The sequence below is a fragment of the Malaclemys terrapin genome, chromosome 5, assembly GCF_027887155.1.
Source record: "Malaclemys terrapin pileata isolate rMalTer1 chromosome 5, rMalTer1.hap1, whole genome shotgun sequence".
Taxonomy (NCBI): Eukaryota; Metazoa; Chordata; order Testudines; family Emydidae; genus Malaclemys; species Malaclemys terrapin.
In genome coordinates, this window is record NC_071509.1 from 134,162,851 (window position 1) to 134,183,380 (window position 20,530).

A 20,530-nucleotide genomic window follows, 5' to 3' on the forward strand; every position below is an offset into this window, starting at 1 on the left:
CCTGCTCTTCCAGACAGGGGCACAGAGACCAGACATGGCCTCTGTTTGTAAGGACTGATTTGGAACTTGAAAGATTAAAGATATTTTCCAGAGGTGGCCACTGGCTTTGGGTTCCTACATTTCTGGAAGCCCAGCTTGGGACACCTAGCACCAGATTTCCAGAGGCGAAGAGCACCCAGGGCTCCCATTGACTGCAACAGGGGCTGTGAGCCCTCAGGACGTTGGAAAACCAGGCCCAGGACCCCAGAAATGAGGCACGTCTGGAGTCTAGCCTGTCACGTCATCCCAAGAGGAGTCTCCAGGCTCAGCAATAGCAGCTGGCCCAGGGAATTCTCCAGCTTCTGCTGACCATTCGGTACATGTTCCCACACGTGCTGCCAGCTCTCAGGACAGGAAACATCTCTGGCCATTTACCTTGGGGACCTACACGCATGCTGAAGGGCTTTGCCCTGCTCCCTGCTCCACACCGGCAGCTCCACTGGGCTTCCCAGAAAAGATGGTGATTCTCAGGGGTTGGCCGTGTGCTCCGGGCTGGCAGTACTGCCTAGTGGTGCTACGCCGAGGCGTGAGCCCAAGGGGCCTAATGGTGGGAGTCTGAGTCGATTTCTCTGGCCGTTACTGCCTGAGGTAGTGTCGCCTACTGGCGAGAGTCCAAAGGCAGCTCTCCTCAGCGGCTACATTTCAGGGGTGGCGTCGCCTACTGCCTAGCTCTACAGTTACGAGTTGCTGCGATAAGTTAGCTGTTGAGGTAGCCAGGGCCAGCCCCCGGTTGGGCACAGATTGTGGAGCTCTTGCCCTGAGAGCCTGCTGTCTGGCAGGAGAGGTAGCCGCTCATCAGCCCCACTGCTAGGATATGGAGCCTCCTGCCGTCAGCATTTCATCCCTAGTGCCCAGGCAGGGGCGCTCTTCTCTGGAGCCGCTCGTGCGCCGATGACGCCTGTAGACACGCGGTTGGCTTGGCTCCCTGCTCCAAGCAGCTGCGAATGCGTCAGTCCCCGCTACTGTATTAACGAAGATAGTTCAGAAACGCTGGGCAGCACAGACCAGGTCTCTCACAAGCACCCTCCGCTGCAGATCAGAACGGGCTGGCCCTGGCCTTGGCCAGCGGGTGTGTGTGTGAAGCCTCCCTGACGCAAACGGGGCAGTGTCTTTGTGCACCTGGCAAGTGTCCTAAGCTCCCCTCTCTGCCCTCACTTCCTGGAGGAACAGGGAGCCACAATCGGCCTGCGGGCTCAGAGCTGTCAGGGTGAAGGGCTCACGTAGGAGGCAGCCTCCGTGCTTAGGCAATGGCCCAGTTGACAAGCCCGGTTCAGCCAGTCGCAGGTCCTCTCCTGCTGCCGGCTGTCTGTGCTCTTGACTTTAAAAGCAAGCGACTTAGCTCGCAACAATGGGAATGTGTTAATGACTGTGGTGTGAAGGGAGTGGTGGAGTCAGCTTGTGGTCAGGAGGGAGGGACGTTCTGCTTTGGAAATTAGACTCTGAGCTACTTCCCTGTTGTGAGAAGATGGGCGTTGAGCGCATAAAGCTGTTCTGTGGTTCCCTCAAACGCTGTCCCTCCCTGATTTCCTGCTCCTGTAAGTCCTTCTACCCTCTGGCTTTCTCCCTGCTCTGTCCATCTTTCTCCAAATCCCACCAGGACTAGGCCCTGTGCTCAGGGCTGCTTGCCTCAAACCCATCGGTTTGCAGCTGCCGCTCCTTCGGCACAAGTCCTGGAGGTTACAAACAACCTTTCCTCTTGCAGGCTCCCCATTGCTCATCCCTGCACCATGACCCTTTTGGGCACCAGAGTATTCAGAGGGGTAACATGCCTCTGGTGCCCCTCTACCCTGAGCTGCATGAATGGCTTCTTCTCATTGGTGGGCTTCCAAGCCACGCCCAGCTCTCCCATAGTGCATCTGATGATGCTGTGGCCTCAGGCCTAATCCTGCCCCATTGAACATCTGGAGCTGAGTTCCCTCACTGCTTTGCTGCACTGTCCCAACCTCCTTGGCCAAGTAAGTGGATAGCAGTAGCCAGAAGGCTCATGAACACCTGAAAGATGGGGATCCCAGGCAGGCGGGAGCTGAAGACAGGAGAAGTGCACAGGGGAGCTAGCGGGAAAACCAGGATTTTTCCCATGGAAATTTCCACAGGAAAAAAAAAATCCCCTTTCAGAATGGTCCCGTGGGAAAATTCTGGTTTTCCTGTGGGAATTTAGAAAACCCAGGGAAGTTGTTTTCCTCCCCAGTTTCCCACACTTCCTCCCTGTTTCCCAGCTTTTTCCATTCAGCAAGTGTGGGAAAGTGGAGGGGAGGGGACACGTTCCCTTTTCACAGTAACTTTCATCACCTTGTGTGTTCAGAGGGGAAGTGACACTTTCCGTTTGAAGGGTTCGTGTCAGAGCAGGCAAAAGGCATCCCTCTTGGCCAGTCTCACCTCCGCCACCTTCGCCAACTTTTGAAAATGATATTTTTTTCTTCATTAAAAATGTCATTTTAGATTGAACTTGTTTTCTGATGAACAATGGTTTGGGTCAGAAAATGCTTGACCGGTGCTCGTGTCTGCTCCTATGGGCAGGGAGCAAAGTGGGTCTAAAGTAGTGTCTCCCTGCACAGGGCCCCCCAAAGTCTAGGGCCAGCCCAGTGCCTACCCACCAGCACCCCCAGACCCTGGTTCAGGACAGTGCACTGTTGGCTCTCGCTGCCTTTGGCCCTTTAACTTCCCAGGCAGCTGGGAGGAATTCAGCGTACAAAGGCCACTTGGCACCCCGTCACGTGCGGGGGTCTGGCTCTTCCCGCAACTCCGACAATCTCAGGTGTAAAACAAACACAAGAGGAATCAGCAAAGTCAATAGAGAGAAAAGGTATTGGCTGATCCCCAGCCTATGGCCAGCGGCCCAGCCTACGCCTACTGCTCCGGCGTCCTTTCCTCAGCCTAACATAAGACCTTACTAGGTCAGATCAATGGTCCATCTAGCCCCGTTTCCTGTCTTCTGACTGGCCAGTGCCAGGTGCTTCAAAGGGGATGAACAGAATGGGGCAATTGTCACATGATCCATCCCCTGTTGTCCACTCCTAGCTCCTGGCAGCTGGAGGTTTAGGGCACCCAGAGCTTGGTGTTGCATCCCTGGCTGTCTTGGCTAATAGTCATTGAGGGACCTACCCTCCATGAACTAGTTCTTTTTTTTAACCCAGTTATACTTTTGGCCTTCACAACATCCCCTGGCAATGAGGCATGAGTGTATCATGGGGAGTTGGGAGTCCATCCCCTCCCCATGGCAATGCAGTGGAATAAAGCAGCAGGTTCCCAGCCTGCAGTCATGTGAGTAAAATGTTGTTCTTGTTGAACTGAGTGATCCCTTTGCAAATGGTGCTGCAGTCCCAGCAGCATTTCATAGACCAATACAGAGCCCCCACAGGTAGCGCTGCCGTGGGAGGGAGCTCAGACCACTACTGGCCTAATGCTGCTCTCGCTCAGCCCAGTGCAACGCCACTGACCCCAATGGAGTTACTCTGAATTCACTCACACCTGACAGCAGGGTGTGGCTATGTGCACAGCTGACTGCACTGTGTCCTAGGCCCAGGCAGAGCATGGCGCCAGCCTCCTCTCTTCCAGCGATGCAGGCAGAGTCAGGCCCCAGGGCCGGGAACAAGATGGCAGGAGCTGGCACTGTGGTGTCACCCGGCTGCCCCAGAACCCGGCGACATCCAGGTGACCTGACATGGTGCTGGGCAGCGTGCTTGCAGGCTGACTTGCCCGCGGTTGCTGGCTGGAACATGGACACTGAGTGGCTGGGAGGGAGGTGTCACGCTGTCTGGAGTGGCTCACTGCTGTGAGTGCCAGTCTCAGGGCAGACTGTCAGAAAACAGGGCAGACCCCCCCCTCCCCCCCGACTGGTGGTATTTCCTATAATTAGATTTCACCAAGTTGGTAACAAATATACGCTCCTGGATCACTATACCGGTCTCAGCAGGGAGTCATAGCCAGTCTCCTTAGGCTTGTCAGACAAACCGGACTTAATGATAATGGTCACATAAACCAGAAATCAGGTTACTCCCAATCCCAAAGGATCAGTCACTGATCCCACATCCATTTGGTACTCTGGATCTCACACCAAAGACAAGGCTGGCGCCAGTTCTCTAGTGAGCTAACTAAAGATTTATTAGCTAAGAAAAAGAGATGAGAGTTAGTGAGAGGTTAAAGCAGGTAAACTACATTAACAGGTGAGTCAAAGTGTGTAAATCCAAAGTGATAGCAGAGATGTAGTAATCTGCCTGTTTCCCAAAAGTCTTTCAAGGTTACCCAGAATAACTCTGGGGATCTCTGTCCACTTGGCCAGATATTCCACGCTGTTAGAATCCAAACAGTCCAGAGATGCAGCATCATTCCTTTGAATCAGTATTTTTATCTTCTTCCCTCAGATGACAGCCTGACAGGTGTTTTTAGTCACTCCCTGGGTCCTTGCTTTGAAATTAGCATTTCCTGTTACAGGGATATCCATCCTGTAAATGCCTGCCATTGCATTATAATAGGAATAGATATTATAAGTGAGAACGATACAAGTAACAGTCCATTCGTTTTCATGAAGTTCTAACATCCGATTACACTCTTCATTAACATACACTTTGATCTAGGGTTAGCTAAGTACAGGGTATACATAATGTACAGGCAATGTAATAGCAAACAGGATATAGATGGGTGAAAACAATACAATCAACATCCCCTTTATTTCTATTAACACAGGAGTGAATTAGTCTATGCCTACTAGTACACTTAACATTTCTTTGGTATGTCACACACAAGTGAATTGGTCTATGGCCCAGGCGTGGCCTGGTCTGTCAGCATCACAGGAGGGAAGGCTGGCTAGTGGGAGCGGTGTGGGTACTGAAGGAGCACAAGGGCAGTTTGGTTATGGGACACTTCACCCCAGTGGGGTTGTAGTGAGTTGTGGGGGACAGGGACACAGGTTATAGCAACTTCTCTGTACTCCAGCTCCGTAGCTCTGTAACCTTGGCCACCTGCTCTCTCTTCCCCGCCTTTGGTTGGAGCACTCACTACCAGTCTCCACATCTGTAAAGTGGGGACCAGCACACCAGGGCTGTAGTGAGGGTTGCTAGGGTCTGTGAGGTGCTTTGTACACTTCAAGTGCTGAGTTGGGGTGGGTGTATTATAGACACTTGGGCCCAGCTCATGGCAGGAATTTAGGACTCTCCTAAGTGAAAATGGAGAGACACCAGTGCCACTGTAGGCTCGCGGTGTAGCCACGGGAGAGAGCTCACCCGTCAGCTTCACTACTCCGGCCCCGTGAGCGGCTATAGCTATAGAAGGAGAAGCTCTCCCACGGACATAGCGCTGTCCACACTGCATCACCAACTAGCAACAAAGCAGCATTTCTTTGTCATGGTTCAGGGGCGAAGACCGAGAACTCGTCCTGTGTAACAGCCCCATCTGGTGACTCCTTCTGTAACACTGTTAACAGCTGCATGCCATGTGCTCTCCTAAGGCTCCAGCCTGAAGTCAGGAGTTGCCTGCTGTAACTCGGTAGCTTGCCCCGTAAGCAGGGCCGACTCCAGGGTTTGGGCCGCCCCAAGCAGCCAAACAAACAAACAAACAAAAGCCGCGATCGCGATCTGCGGCGGCAATTCGGCAGGAGGTCCTTCGCTCCGAGCATGAGTGAGGGACCGTCCGCCAAATTGCCGCCGAACAGCTGGACGTGCCGCCCCTCTCTAAAGTGGCCACCCCAAGTACCCGCTTGGTAAGCTGGTGCCTGGAGCCGGCCCTGCCCGTAAGGGGCCAGCTACCCCTGATTACAAAGCAGCCAGATCTGGGCATGGATCAGATGATTTCCCAGTAAAGAGCAGCTGGAGGCTGCAGTGAAGTAGGAAATATTTAGTGATCAGAGGTTGCTAGGACTGAGAGCTTGGGGATGGTGACTCCAGGTAGGGGCTGCCAAAACAGGGAAGGCCCCAAGCAGGAAGGTTGGGAGTAGGAAGAGAAGAGAAACGTTTGTTTTGTGTGGCTTTTTGTTGGACTTTAATGTAGGACTTGGAGTTTACTGTGAAGTGATTCCAGGCAGACCCCAAGAAGCAGAGTAGTGAATGGACAGTGTGGAATTGGTTTAAGAAGCCCCTTGTTGGGGAAACTGAGGCAGGTTGCCTGCACAGCAAGCCGATGCCATGAAAGGGGTGCTTGGGGAAGGGGCTGGCCCAGGGATCGCTATTGATTGGGTTCACATCAAGGATTTAGTTAAAGGCTGCATACTGTCTCGATCCCCATGGAGCCCCCTCGCAGGTCTCAGGGGAGCTGCCTGTACAGATACAGAACCTAGCCTGCTCCCACTGAAATCAATGGTAGTTCTGCCACTCGCTGCAATGGGAGTAGGACAGGCCCTGAAGATGCAAGAACATGATCGGGCCAGATTTAAAAAGTGCTCGGGGAGTCGGGCCCCAGCAGCTCCCACTGGGACAGTGGAGAGCAAACGGGAACTAGGGGAGCTGCTGGGCGCTCTGCGGAATCTGGCCCTATGTGTTAGTGCCTCAGTGGGAGCAGAGCTCTTCTGGGGGCTGGTCGTCACCCCACAAGGACAGCAGGTTCCCAGGGGCCTCTGAGCTGGGCTCCCTCATTGTTGGGATCACAGTCGCGCTTGCTTTTTCAGAAGTGCTGAATACTTGCAGATCCAAGTGCAGCCACTGGGAGCAGCAGGTGTGTGGGTCCCGGTAAATGAGACTGGGGTGGTGACTGATTAAGGTGCCCGACTTGAAAGTCTGGCTGCAAGTTCTATCTAGCCTAGCAGAGGCAGCTGATTAAACCAGACAAATGTCCAGTAAGCCAGGCAGTGTAGAGTGCAGGCTGGGTCAGCTCATCCCCTCTTCCACTCCGGGATATCGCACCCTGCTGCATCAGTCCTGCTCTAGGAGTGTGTGCGCCGTGTGCCTTGCACACGCATGAAATGCAGCATGCCTTGTGCAGGGTCTCTGGAGACAGCTGCTCACCCTTCCACGGTCACGATCCTGGGACCCCCCCACCAGCCCTGCCAGTGGAGGGAGCCCTAGAGCAGAGCAGGGGAGCTGCTCCACCCTCAGGCTGTCTGTTACAGGGGGAAATTTGACTTTTCTAGATTTGGTTTCAGTCCAAATTGGAGCAAATGGAAATATTTTTGAAATTTCCTGCAAAACGGGCATTTCAAAAAAATAGTTTTAGGAGAGTTTAAATGTTTTGGGGTTTTTTTTTCAGATTGAATTTTTTGTTCTGAAATTTATTTGATTTTTTTCATCTTACATTTCTTGTCTGTTGTTTCTAGTACGTCATGACGTGTCAGTAACTGAAGTGCATATTATGACACGTCGTATCATGTCAAGTCATAATATGCACCACTGCCCCGACTCGTCATTTAACAGCTCTAGAAAGGTAAAAAAAAGTCTCCCTTTTCCTTCCCATGCAGCTAGAAGAGTGGCGAACGGAGCCCGAGGCCGCTGTGTGCACATCTGACCTGCGGTGAGTAACGTTCACCTCTGTATTCCAAGAAGTGGCACAAAGGATTCTGGGTTGTTTATCAGAACAGGGAAAATATGGCTGAATATTGGATTACAGGAGGAAATAGGTTGAGAACCACTGCTTTAGAGGATAAACGGCTTGTAGGAGTTCATTAAAAATCATAGGACTTACTTAAGTGTCTGAAATATTCTTAAGCCAGGTTCCAAGCTCAATTATACTTTTATAAATCTGGTGTAACTCTGAATTTCAGTGGAGTTACTCCAGATTTATACTGGTTTAACTGAGATCCGAATCTGGCCCCTAATTCATTTACATTCAGAAGATATTTCTTATAAGTTAATTCAACTTCATGTGATTATGCAAAACTCTTACTAAGATTCAACAAGTAACACAAGGTATTTATTTTACATAAATATAAATCTTGTATAATATAAATCTTGTATAATAATCCATTCCTATGCTGTATTCAACACACAATTGGTTAAAAACAAAACTACATAGGTAGGTTTGATTAACTTTTCCCCTATAAACCCTGATTATTATGGGCAGCCACCTTCTTTTTGAAAATTAGCTGCAGAGTGAACCCCAGCATAGGAGCAGAACAGTGTGTTTTGGGAATGGGGGATTTGGATGTAAATCTGTCTTCAGCAGTAGATGCGCACAGCGTTAATTTTACATGCACAGTATGGAGCTGCCATCTTAGGGTGCTAATATTTTTAGTTCTTCATCTGCACCCTATAGGAAAAAAGCATCAGTGGTTTGGAAAAATGACTTGTTCTTGTTTCTGGTTCTCAGTGCCTTGTCTTTACTGGCACATAATGGTGGGTGCTGCCCACTAGCACCTGCTGCAGTTAATGCTGGAAAACTATCTTTGCTTTACTGCATCTGCCGACTTTTCACATGCTCGGAACTTTCTGCCATTGTATCTGGTGTCTCCCATGTTGCATCTCTGCTTGTAGCCAAATTAGTGTCCAAAAGGTGAGTCAAACGCTCTCTGAGTGTAGTTAGAAGTTCTGGTATTTTTTCCATCCTCCGCACACAGTTCCCCTTGGGCTAGGGCGGTTATGGACCAATGAGTGCACAGACACTGACTTTTATGTTTCCCAGTGGGTGCTCCACCACCGTGAGGCCTGCCCGCAGCTCACCCCTCTCAGCCCTCCCCTGAGCGTCTCCTGCCAGCCGCCCAAGAGCTGATCGGGGACCCGCCCAACCGCTAATTGGCAGCCAACCCCAACCTGCCCAACAGCTGTGGCTGGTGGGTGCTAAGCACCCCCTATTTTTTCTGGGGGTGCTTGAACCCCAAAGCACCCCTGGAGTTGCCGCCACTGGCACGGGCGGCGGAAGCTTCCTAAGAGTGTGGGGGGGGCACCAGTGCCTGAACTGTGGCCCCACCCCTCACGCCTCCCTTTCTCCCCAAACCTCTGCCCTTACACTGCCCCTTCCCCCGAGGCCCCGGTCCCGTGCCGCCTCTTCCCCAAAATCCTGCCTCCCGCTCACTCTTCTCCACCCCTCGCTCGCCCTTACAGCTGGTAAAAAGTGGGAGGGCCATGGCCCTCAGGCCCCCACTGTTCCGGCATCCCTGCTGGAAGGGGCTTTGCAGCCCTAAGAGCTAGATGCTGGTTTTTCAATGAAAGCTTCACTTCTGCTGAATGCAGCTACAGGGAGCCGCCCCCTTCCTCCCCTCCCCCCCCGTGTCTGTGTAGGGTGTCACCAGTGCCAGCCACTGCCAGCCCAGGACAGCCACCCACTGTAGACTGAGCAGCAATCGCAGGGAGACAGCAGTTCTTGTCACCCCTTTGCCTGGCACCTCCACAGCCGGGAGCAGGCTTGTCCCTTCACCTTCACCCTGTCCCACTGGGGACAGCTGGGAAAGGGGCAACGTCCTCTAGCCTCTGCCCTCCCAGATGTCATTCCTGGTCCCTGGTGCAGTCCCATGCTATGGGGTGAGGCCCAGCTGGGGTGTGGTCCCATGATCACCTTCTTCTTGTGTCCTCACGCCGCTTCCCACCACATCTGTGCACGTGCCATTGCTCGATCGTTGCACTGCGCCGGGTCACTGGAGGAGCGTTCCCACTCCAGCAGCTGGCCTCACAGGAGATGCTTCATATTTCGAGGCTCTCTGATGCAGTGCCAGGAAGTGGAGCCAATGCTGTAGCCCCACTTGATCATCCTGTCTCTAGACCAGCCAATTCCAGCGCAGTCAGTTAAGACCACCCCATATAGCCCAGGGCTGATCTGAACTGGGTAGCAGGCGCTTGACTGGTGAGAGCCAGAGTACACAGGCTACAGAGTGGTTCTCTACTCTTCTTTGCCAGAGCTAAGCCATTGTCTGTCTGGGTGACAATGTTAGGGGTGTAACATTGGCATGAAAACCTTGCTGTGACTTGTTACATCACACCGTGGATGTCTTGGATCTGTGCGTTGCCTTGTGCACTCGACTCTACTAGCAAATTCCCGGCGTGTGTCACGAGGAGCAGTACCTGTGAGGCTGCAGAGGCTGTTGACGTGGGTGGGCGTAAGGCAGCCTGTAATGCAGTGGCAGGCGGTGTTAAGTAGAGTCTGGCCTCTTTGCACGAGGAGATTGTGCTCACGCTGCACAGGGGTATTCAGCAGCGGAGTAGCAAAGCGACAGTGCTGTGCATCACCGTGCAGACCCGTCCGCACCCCCTTTGATGTAACCCGCTTGCTGAGAATGTTTCACGTGCTAACCTCGGGTTTCGTTTTCTCGAGGGGGGGCTCTGCAGGAATGTGTGCACTTGGGTCACTCCGAGGTCTATGGAATGAGCAAGTTTCGTCCCAAGCCAGCTGATGTTGAGTTCTCGTTTGGCCACTCCGTTTTTGAGATGGACCGCGCTGACTTACGTGAGGTGGGAGGCCCAGTCGGGTGCAGTCCCCTGATACAAGAGCCCCAGCTGGGTGTCATTCCGTGACGCAGAGGGCTTATCCACGTGTCCCTATCCAGAGCCAGTCCGGATGAACGGTCACTGTTTGGGTAATTAGTTTCTCCTGCTGAGCTAGAAACCTACTATGCCCTGCGGATCTCATCCCAATGCCCTGAGAGGCTGGTGTGAGCAAAGGGTGAGATGAGTTCCTGTGGCCTGTCCCATCAGAGCAGCTGTTCCCTCCCCTGGCGTGAGTCCCGTTGGGTCTGTCCTTCGGCAGCATTTTGCGCCAGACGCTTCCTGTTTTCCCTGTGGCCCAGGGCCGTGGGGATTGTTTAGCAGGCCTGTGCGGCTGGGAATTCCTGTTTGTGTCCGGCTGACCCAGGGGGCTGTGTGTGTTGAGTGAGCACAGCTAGACAGCATGTCTTCCAGTGGGTGGAGGCCTTTGACGGAGGCATAATAGCGATGTATTGAGGTGTGGGGGAGGGCGGAGAGATGGAGGCTGCCTTGTGCATTCTTTGTGGTCTTTCTAACAAAGGCCTGGTTGGAAGGACATATCTGCATGCGATCAGATATGTGCTGGCTGCTAGCCACTTCCCGAAAGCCCTTCTCACTACAGATGCAAGCAGAGCTGCCAGGAACACTGGTGTCCCTTTGCTGATAAGGGACATATGGCTTTGTCAGTTATTCAGCGGTGCATCCAGCTTTAGGACGCAGTGTCTAGAGGAAGAGTCCTGGCTATAAACAAAATGCAGAGCGCCACGTCCAGCAACCGAATCCCTGGAGCGGATGTGCCGTCTGGAGGAAGCTGCCCACTGCCCGAGGATCGGCTGGGAATTGGGAGGAATTCGGCTCCTTGGGTTGCCCTCAGCAGAAGATTGTGGAAGTGACAAACGCTGGCACCTAAATGGGACCTTCGAATCCTGCGGTTTGGGAACTTCCATTGGCACTCGAGCCTGAGAGCTGGCCTAGTTCACTTGTCTGGGGCTGTGGACCTGGAAATCATTCTTATTCTAAGCAGAGCTGGCAATGCTGGTCAAGTCATTGATTCAGAGCAATCTCGATCTCTTGGTAAACTGGGTGCAAACAAACAATATGCATGTTAATACGGCTTAATGCAAATATGTACATCTAGGAACAACAATGGGGGAACTCTATCCTGTGGAGCAGTGACTCTGAAAAAGACTTGGGGATGTGGATAATCTGATAAACATGATCTCCCAAGGTGACGCTGTGGCCAAAAGAGCTAATCCAATCCTGGGATGCATAAACGGGGGGAATCTCGAGTAGGAGCAGAGAGGTTATTTTATCTCTGTATTTGGCACTGGTGTGACCACTGCTAAAATCCTGGGGCCAGTTCTGGGGCCAACAATTCAAGAAGGAGGTTGATAAATTGGAGAGGGGTCAGAGAAGAGCCACGAGAATGATTAAAGGATCAGAAATCATACCTTCTCGTGCCTGTCACGGATCCACAGCACCAGTGCTAGGCCCCCAGTTTTGGAACAGTCTCTAGGAAACCTTTCACTGTGCCTGATCCCCGAGGGGTCTCACTCTTCTTCCAGGGTAAGCCACGTGGCTTCACCACCTCCTTAGACTACATCTCTGAGCCGCCAGCACTCCTGCTTCACACCATGAGCTCTGTTTAGCGAGTCCAGCTGAGGTTAACTTGTACGCTCTTCAGGGATGAATGCATCTCCCCAAGCATTGGCAGTGTTGGCCAGACAGCTGGGTTTTATTAGTTCACTGGAACGCAGCATAGAAAGGCCATTGGGTAGCACAGCAAACTGAAGGTTCAAGCGTAGTCCATTCTGGTTAGCCCAGAGACCAGCCAAGCTGGAGTGAACCCCTTGCTTCAAGCTCTGTCTGTCTCTCCTCAGCCACACAGCCTGAGCTACGCATGATACATCTCCTGGGCCAGGTAGGAGGGACGCCTAACTGTAACAGACAGTAACTAGGGAAGAGAAAACAGGGGGGCTGCCTTCTCCGCTCTTGGTTACGGTTGCCAACTTTGTAATATTTAAAAACCGGACACTCCAATAGGAGTGCCGGAACCTTCCCCGCACCCGTCCCCTGTTCACTCCTCTCCCCGTTCCCCCCCCCCCCCCCCCCCGGTCCCTTGCTGTTTTTCCCTTCTACCCGGGTCGGGAGGGATTCACTTGCAGAGCTGGGGCTGGGAGTTGCAGCTACCCAACGCAGGTAGGAGGTGGCCCCAGCTGAGTATGGGGGGTGCAGGTGATGATCCAGTGCCTCCCCCGCACACACTAACTGGAATTTGGGTGTCCGGTCAGCAGTACTGATTGGACTTTGGGTGTCCAGTCCCCTTCTCGACTGGCCTTTCTGGTAAAAAACTGGGCACCTGGCCACCCTACTCTGGGTGCATTACAGCTGTCCTTCCCAGCAGTGCAGAATACAACTCCCCCTAAGTGCTGGCTAGGGTTTGGCAGGTGGTACAAGCCAGGACTGTGCACAGCTCCGGTTACTGGGTCTCAGTTCTGTAAACAGGTTCCCTCCTCCCCACAGCCTGCTCATGGACTTCTAGCTCTCCCTTCCCTTCAGTGTGCAAGGAAAAGGACCAAGAGGGGGACCAGCCACCATCTGCTAATGAAAGGTTGCAGGGTGTGGGGAGGGCTTAGGAGCTGGGGATGGGGGAAGAAGTCTGGGGGGATGAGGGTGGGATCACACTAGGGACAGTCGGGGGGTTGCACTATGGGGGTGAGAGAGGCAAAAGGGGTGACAGGAGCAGAGGGAAGAGCGGGAGGCTGGGTGCGGGGGCCAGGGACAGAAGGATCTGTGCCCACTAATGCCCACTTAGCTCCAGAGCATGGAAAGGAACCTGGAATCCCTGAGGCTCAACATTCCTCTGCTGCCAGCAAATCTCTTGGAAGCCCTCTAGCAAAGTGTGTGTGTCCTCCCCACCCCCAGTAGCAAGTCCACATAGAAGTTACCAGCCTACTACTGCTACCAGTAACTCTGTTAGCTCCAGTGATAGAGGACTGTGCTGTGGGTATCGCTAGACCCACGTGGGGTCAATACAGATCCACAGGATGGATTTGTTTTGTTTTTTCAATTCCTGAATTCTTTAAAGTGTAGGAAATTATACTTTGGGGTGTCCAATTTGAGATGCTGAGCACTCCCAGCAGCACCTGAGGTCAATGGGAGATCAGCTGTGAACACAGCAAGTGCTATAAAATGCTAAGTCGTCAGAAAAATGAGGCGCTAGGCTTCTCCGATTGGGTACCGGGAATTAGCTGACACTTCTGACACATTTGGCTTTAACGTCTGTGACTCGGTCCCTCAGTGGAGGTCAGACCACCTCAGCTCATAGGGTGTTGTGAAGATCTACATTGGAATTGTCCACAATCTCTAGAATGGGAACAATGATATTTTGGTAACATGAATATTATTTATTATTCATGATTGCGCACTTAAGAAGGCCTCACAGTGCTGTATTAGTGTTTAACACATTGCTGTATCAAGGCTAGAGTTGCTAAGTGTCCTGCTTTTGACCAGGCCCTCACACCACCCCGCGCCCCTACCCCAGCCCAGAACTCCCTCCTGCACTCCAAACCCCTCCGCCCCAGCCAGGAGCCCACTCCTGCACCCCAAATCCCTCATCCCGAGCCCCACATCAGAGCCTGCACCCCTAACTGGAGCCCTCACCCCCTCCCGCATCCCAACCCACTGCTTCAGCCCGGAGCCCCTCCCGCATCTCAACCCCCAGAGCCAGCCCCGTGAAAGTGAGTGAGTGAGCGACGGGGTGTGTGTATGGAGTGGGCAGGGCCTCAGAGAAGGGGCAGGGGAGGGGGCAGGGGTGTTCGGTTTTGTGCAAGTAGAAAGTTGGCAACCCTAACCCCATGGTTACTACTTGTGGCCGAGTCACGTGCTGACTCGACAGAAAAAAAACCATGGTGGGGGGCTAGGAAACCCCGCAAGATTCTGTGTGGTTGAGGGCTAGTTTCTCCTCTAAACCTGCAGGGGGCAGTAGAGTCACAGATTCCAAGGCCAGAAGGGAACATTGTGATCATCTCTAGCTCTGGTGTGTGGCCAGAGAACTTACCCCTAAATAATTCCTAGATCCGCAGCTCTAGGAGCTTTGCCCGTTGTCTGATTTTTAAATTAGCCTTTCAAAGAACAACGTAAGAAAGCAAACTGCACGGTCTAATTCTGAGGTAACTGTCAATGTTTTTGCATACCAGCCTGAAGCTTAAACAATAGGTTTGGCTGGAGTCCAGTTGGCTGGAGCAGAAAGCTCTCACAACCAAGCAGCACATCGACTCCGAATGGATTCCTGCAGGGCATCAGAAGCATGTTCCATTTGATGATGGGTCCACAGAAAACAGGTGTGGGATGGGATGCAAAGTGCAGCGACCTCTCCCAAAGAGTGTTAGCTTTGAGTCGCACGTGGGGTTGGAGCAGAGCGCCAGCCTGCAAATCTAGAACTTGTGATCCTAGGAGGGTTCAAATAGCAGTGATCTGCTAGAATTTCACTCAATGCATTAAAATCCAGAAGGTCCAAAGAGCACATCTCAGCAGCAGAGTGTGTTGAACTGCTCCCACAACTGGCTTAAAGCATCCCACGAGAAACGTGTAGCTGCTTGGGTTACCCACAGTCCATTTGTTTTCTTCACCTTCGCTTAAAAAAATTCACCGACAAAAAACTGTTATTCCTGGGCAACCTTACCTCATGTGTTCTCTCATGCCCTTCCAGAGCCTCGAGTGCAGCAAAACTCAAACTTCTGAAAACCAGGAAATGAAGAGTTAAGGTGAACGCCCATGCATCCTTAACTGTGCCCCCCCCCCCATCCGTCCGTCCCCCCCGAGCTAGGTGTAGTTGGCACCTCTCACCCACACTAATTCGTGACAGCCCCACAGCGGTGCTCAGCACTGCGGACACCAGCCGCAAAAGCAGAGCCGTCAGCTGAAGGGAAGCATGTTGGTTTCTGCTCTGCGGGAGAGACCTCCCTGTCTACCAAATGCAGGAGACCTCCAGAAGGGAACGGTGCAAGGAAGGGAAAATTGGAACAAGCAGCTGGCTACGGTCTCTGCCCTGGCCTTACAGATTCCATTCCATGCTCCTTTCCCACTATATTTTACAAAATGTATCTGGACCTCGTTTGCTAGCAACGCAGCACGTCCATACCTTATTAAACTCTGCGGGGATTAGCAGGAAGGGGTTAAGGGAGTTCCCCGGCTTGTGGTTTTCTGTCATGTTGGATCGCGATTCCTACAGAGGACAGCTTGCTTACTTACCAGCAGGGATGGCTCCAGGCACCAGCGAAGGAAGCAGGTGCCTGGGACGGCCAATAGAAAGGGGCGGCACTCCGTCCGTTATTGGGGCGGCACATCCGCGTCTGCGGCGGGTCCTTCTGTCCCTCTCTTCCTCTTCGGCGGCAGCTCAATCGCTCCGCTTCAGTCTTCAGCGGGAATTCGGGGGCGGGTCCTTCACTCCCTCTCTTCCTATTCGGCGGCACTTCAGCGGCAGCTCAATTGGGTGTTGCTTTTTTTCTCTCTTTTTTCTCTCTTTTTTTTTTTTTTTTTTTGCCACTTGGGGTGGCAAAAAAGCTGGAGCCGGTCCTGCTTACCAGATCAGCGCTCGGGGTCACCAATGACTGCTTTCCACCGTTTCTGGTGGCTGGTCCCTCCTGCATGCCAGGCTAGCCTTTGAGTTAATTGGGGGGGAAAAAAGGCCCGTTACCGATGCCAGGTTCAGTCTCGTAGGTGACTACATAAAGAATGGTTTGAGATTTGCGATAGACAGATTTTTCAGTAAAATCCAGATTAAGTATAAACTTAATCACAACATGAGTAAGGCATGAAAAGAAAAAAACGAATGACCCGCATTATGCAGACTCTCAAATCTTACGGGGAACAGCTGCAATGAGGATGGAAGGGGGAACGCCTCTTCCCTGGGCATGGCGTTAAGGTTTCCACCATCTGACCCATCCCAACTTCCACCTAAGGGCTGGCCGTGCACCTCTTGTATCCACCTTTCCCTTACACATGTGGGGCCATATTTGATTGTTTCCATCCCCTGCCCATGTCTTGGTATTCCAGGCGACCAATTTTAGGTCTCGAGGGAAAGCTCACTGGACCTCCGCGACCCGACTTGCAGGTGTGTCAAGGCTGCTGACAGGCCCTAATGTTGGCAGAGCTGTGGGACTTTTCATGCCCCTCATGTTAAGGCTGGTTTCTTTCCTGGAGGATTTTCTGTTCCTGACAGACGTTTGCAATCGTCCCCCAGACTTGCTGGCCTTTCAGCAGCTGCTGTGCCCAGTGGGCTGAACTGAGAAAACACCCGTTCCTAAGAAAGCGCTGAACAAGGGTTTCTGATGGGGTCTGCTTGGCAAACTAAATGCATCTTGTGTAAAGCGTGCTCCGTCCTCAGGTATTGCTGTTGGGGAGCATTGTCTGGGCCTTTTGTTCTCTGTTAATCGCTTCCACATGTGACTTGAGATCCAATCTGTTTTTCTTCTTTCTTGAACCGTGACCATCCGAACCCTTTGACACCCAGACATGCTTACCTTGCCTGCATTTGTACAGTTTAATTTGACCTTGAATGGCCTCTGACCCTACAGCAGGAGTGGAAAGGTCATGAATGGGATCAGGGCCCACCAGGCCGCCTGGACTGTTCCTGCTTTGTAGCTTCAGTTACTCTTCACGTTTGTTCTGCTGCTTTCTCAAAGCACCGTGAAGAACTCAGCAGCCTTCGACGGGCAGCGAATCGTACAGTAAATAATGCAGGGCCGGAGTGGGAGGATGAGATTACAGAAATGTGTCTAGCCCAGTCCACAGTCACTGGGGGACCATAGCAGAATCAGACAGGCCAAAGGAAGAGGGAGGTACGGGATGAGGAATTCTAGCTCTGTCACAGCACCATGCAGGATGGGAACTGCTGTATTTCCCAAGCACCACCCCCCAAGGGATTACATCGCTGTGGTTTTAAAATCATTCATGACTCCCACCATCCAGTAGAGTGAGGGCTCTTTGTTTTCAGTTTTTATTTTATTTCATTTTTTCCTGGGCATTTAGCGATGTTTATTACCACAGCAACAAAAACAGGAGAAAATCAGCGGAAAAAACAATTATTTTTTCTGGATAAATATCGGGGCTTATTTGGGTGGACAGAAGGATGGGGGGAAATATTCAGTAGATTAATGCCTTGAATTCAGTTCATCAATGTGGTTTGCTGCAGAACTAAAATGGAACTCAAAACACAATGCCACCTCTGAGTTTAATAAAACAATACATCTCTAATCCCCAAATAAAACTTTTCATTAGAACTGTTAGCCTATAAATATTTATAGTGAGCAATTGGGCCACACCCTTTCATAGAATATCAGGGTTAGAAGGGACCTGAGGAGGTCATCTAGTCCAACCCCCTGCTCAAAGCAGGGCCAATCCCCAGACAGATTTTTGCCCCCAATGGCCCTCTCATGGATTGAGCTCACAAACTTGGGTTTAGCAGGCCAATGCTCAAACCACTGAGCTATCCCTCCCCCCCAGTGCAGATACTCCACTTCATCCTTTTCTCCTGTTTGTTTGTTTGTTTTTTAAACATTTGAATACTTCCTTGTGTTCTGAAACATGTTCTGATACAGATTTTTGTTTTCTTCCCGTTTTAGTGTCAGGTCTTTAAACCGCTACCTGCTAACAGCTTGAAATGTGTATGCGGTGGCATGAGATTCATCAGTGCGTTCAGATGCGCACGCACTTCAGAGCTTGTGTGCATGTGTTTGTTGTGTGTATCTTCTAAACTAATACATAGCCTTACCTTCAACAGGCAGCTTTGCATATACACACAGACTAATGTAGTATCGTAATACATAGATCTCATGCAATGTATTGTATTTTCCTAATAAAACAAGTTATTTTTTATAGATTTGAATGATACAAAAGTAGGGTGAAAATCGGAAAAAAAACAAATAATGCTTTTTGTAAAACCTGGGATTTTTTCTGTAAAAATCGGTTTAAACTGAAAACGAAGGGACTCACCAGTATCATCAAATTGTCTCTAATAGTCAGCCCCAAGAGCTGGCTGGGGGCCAGGCCACATTTCTGGAGAGCTGCCACTATCACTTCTTGTCAACAGTGTGTTCTGTTTAGGGTGACCAGACGTCCCGATAAAATCGGGACTGTCCGGATTTTTAGCTGTTTGTCCCCCGTCCCGATCATGCTGCAAATCCAGCATACAAACCTATTCCCACCCTGGAGGAGACCCATCTAGTCCCTGCTACAAGGGGAGTGGACAGGTCTGGCCATCTGCCTAGATTTCACCTCTGTTTGGGGTGGAGAATAGCTAAGAGCTCTTCCCTCGAGCTGGGGCTTGTGGTCAGTGAGAGATGAGGTGGTGCCCGCCACCTAGTCTGCCATATCCACAACACCAGCGGCGGTCAGATTTGGCACTGATTTTGGCACAACCAGGCCCAGGAACATCTGAACATGGGAATTGTCAGACTGGATCAGACCCAGGTCCAGCCAGCCCCGTGCTTCAGAGGAAGGTGCAAGAACTCCACACCTGCCTGCTGTGGGGTTATCTGCCTGCCCCACAGGTCTCAGCCTGAGCTCCAGTCGGCAGAAATCGGCCGAAGCCCCGAAGCAGGGTTTCGCTGTCCCTCCCAGGATGTTTGCTGTCAATCATTGTGCTCACCCAGGCCCAGTCTCTGAGTGCAGGCCAGAGCAGGCTGTGGGAGCATCGCTGCGGGAAGTTTGCTGCACCAGTTCTCTGGATAAGCAGAGCGTGTCAGCCCCAGGGCTGTTGGCCTGGCACCAGTCAGGAGCTGTAAGTGCTTCATAAATCCTCCTGGCCTGTCGCTATCATGCACAGCAGCAACCCTTCAACCCTGGACCTTTGCCGAGATAAATATTTCACAACCTGATGGGTATCAGAATAGCCACAAGTCAAAAGGGCATGAGGTCTCCCTGGGAAAACCCCTCCCAACTGGCTTCCACAGGGGAGTAACTGTAGCTCCCTGAAGGCCGAGCAGCCCTGTTGTCCATCAGGCTGGTGCACAAGGGTGCGTTTGTAACACCAACAGACCCCAGGCAGGATTGAACCAGGGACCTCTGGCGCTTAGTGCATGGGCCTCTACATCAGGGGTCGGCAACCTTTCAGAGGTGGTGTGCCAAATCTTCATTTATTCACTCTCATTTAAGGTTTCGCGTGCCAGTAATACAGTGTAACGTTTTTAGAAGGTCTCTTTCTATAAGTCTACAATATATAACTAAACAATTGTTGTATGTAAAGTAAATAAGGTTTTTAAAATGTTTAAGAAGCTTCATTTAAAATTAAATTAAAATGCAGAGCCCCCCGGACCGGTGGCCAGGACCCGGGCAGTGTGAGTGCCACTGAAAATCAGCTCGTGTGCCGCCTTCGGCACGCGTGCCATAGGTTGCCTACCCCTGATCTACAGCATGAGCTAAAAGCCAATTGGCTGTTAGCTAAGGGTACAGATCAGACTCATTAATCTCTCTCGCTAAGTGGTCTCAGTGCCACTAGAGGGGACAGAGCACCACACCCAGGAGGTGTGGGGGTTACTCGTTGTCTTTCTCAGCCTGCCAAGGTGCTGACTGCCTGAGATGCCGCCCTCCTTTCCCATCATCAGTGTCACGGGCCAGGAGCTGGAAACAGGCCACTTCTTTATACCGTGATAGTGCTGGTTAGCCTTCTCCGGGCCGACCCTGCAAGCTCTTCTCCTGGGCGTGGGCCCTGTTCCCCGGAGTCAGTGCCCAGGCACAATCTGACAACCGAGATTCCAACAGAGCCATTTTCAAATCAAAATAAAATAACGGTGGGAACAAAATAAAAATACTTGTCAACTGGGCCCTTCCCCGCTCGGCATGAGGAGAACGCCCAGCGCTGCAGGGAGACCAAGGCCACGGCCGGGCTCCCGGTGTGTTGGGGGGTTGTAACACCCTGCCTGGCCGCTGGGGGGGTGTGAGTGTCCGAAGCTTGGCTTTCATTAAGAACGAGTGGGTTTCTAGCCCTTGGGTGCGTGGCAGGAAGCACAGCCCGCCTTCGATCCAATTCAGCAGCTCTGCTTTTCAGGCCGGTCTCATGATTTTGAACACTTCTAGCTAGGGTGACCAGCTGTCCCGATTTTATAGGAACAGTCCCGATATTTGGGGCTTTTTCTTATATGGGCACCTATTACTCCCTCCCCCGCCCCCCCATTACT